We start from the raw sequence: 1,652 nt of genomic DNA, 5'->3' as shown, positions 1-1,652 counted from the left end.
AACGTTTATCCCGGAAGGAGCTATAGTGGGTGAGTACACTGGAGTTCTCACAACTCATGATTTCGAGAAAGATGATGAACGAACGAGCGACTACGCCTTGGGTCTAGCAACTACAGATGTAAAGGGTCGAAAGGTCTACATCGACGCGAAGACGCAAGGAGGGTTGACATGGTTCATCAACCACTCGTGTGATGCAGACAACGGTTTTTTTGAGATGCAGTACCGTCGGCAGACACGCGTTGCCGTGATCGGTCTTCGGGATATCCCTGTCGGGAAAGAGATTACGGTTGACTACAATGACATTTGGTTTGAATGTGTATGCAAGAGCCCAGAGTGCAGAAATCCAGCAAAGCCGACGCAGCCCGAAGTAATTGAGATCGAGTAGGTTCCATCCGCAGTGATAAGAACACAAAAAAAAATCATTTTGAAGCTGAGGGATTGCATGTATCTATTTTAATACTACTGCACAGCTTCTCTGTTGTTTCCACTAAAACCGCACCTTCCACATTTGTACACTTTAGCGTTGCCATCTTCGCCTCTACTCCGCATTCGTCGCTTCGGATTCCGCCCTGCAGTGCGGACGAATGGCGACGGTAGTACGGATGGATCTACATCAATCTCAGACTCGACGGGCACGTCCACACAGGCGTCTAAGAAGGCTGCGACGTACGTGGTCACAAGATATTCAGATCCAAATGCGCCCCATACCAACTCCATCTTGCCACGATGTGATAAGGCAGCTATGAGGTGCCGACAAGGTCTGCGGTACTGGTCCACGAAAGCGCAAGTACATGTTTTCTGCGTCAAGTTCACTCGGCGTAAAACTCGTGGAAATACGTTGACAGCAGAAACGTAGCAAACATCAACTTTAGATTCCCGAACTTCGTACTCTCCCATCATCTTGTTCTGTTTGTCGTACGCTTTCATAGCCTTCGGCGTAACGATACATCCTTTGTGGGCCCACTCTCGCGCTTGTTCACTTCGTTTGAAGGCATCTGCCATTAAATTCATCATGAATTCTCGTAGGAACGAATAAGGGGATAGATCTCGAAGCCCCTCAGCTAGAGTAGCGCCGTTCTCTGCCTCTACGAAATTTGTCGTGCGCCATCCGTACAGAGGATTCGTTCCCAAGTTCGGGAAAACCACCCAGTGCTTTGGACTGATACCACGGTGATAATCAGCAACAGGGTTTCCGCATTCCACTTCAGTGATAGCCAGCTGAGAGTTGTAGTCATCCATACTAGTACAAGATTGGATACGCCAAACCAAAGCTTTCTGTTTAACAGTAAACTTCGTAAAAGTAGCAATCACATTTCGTTGAATGTGAAGAGTGCAGTACTTGTGGTCGATGCCACGCTGTTTACACACATTAATCAATCCAGTATTTCTATCCGACATCAGAGGGTAAGCAAACTTCAGACCACCGAGGCAACATTGCTGGAAAAACCATTCGTAATTCTCCATCGTCTCTTTCTTCACAAGAGCTACAGCAAGTGTTACGTTTTCCATATTTCCATCACGTCCGATCAGTAGAAGCATAGTTCCGTTATAACGCTGATGTTTGGAATGAGCACCATCTAATCCAACAATTTTCTGAAGGTGACCCTCAGCACGAGAAGAAGTAGCTGGCACTACAACAGCTCGGTCAAAGC

This window comes from Phytophthora parasitica, assembly GCF_000247585.1.
Source record: "Phytophthora parasitica INRA-310 unplaced genomic scaffold supercont2.12, whole genome shotgun sequence".
Taxonomy (NCBI): domain Eukaryota; phylum Oomycota; class Peronosporomycetes; order Peronosporales; family Peronosporaceae; genus Phytophthora; species Phytophthora nicotianae.
This window is presented reverse-complemented; position numbering follows the sequence as displayed.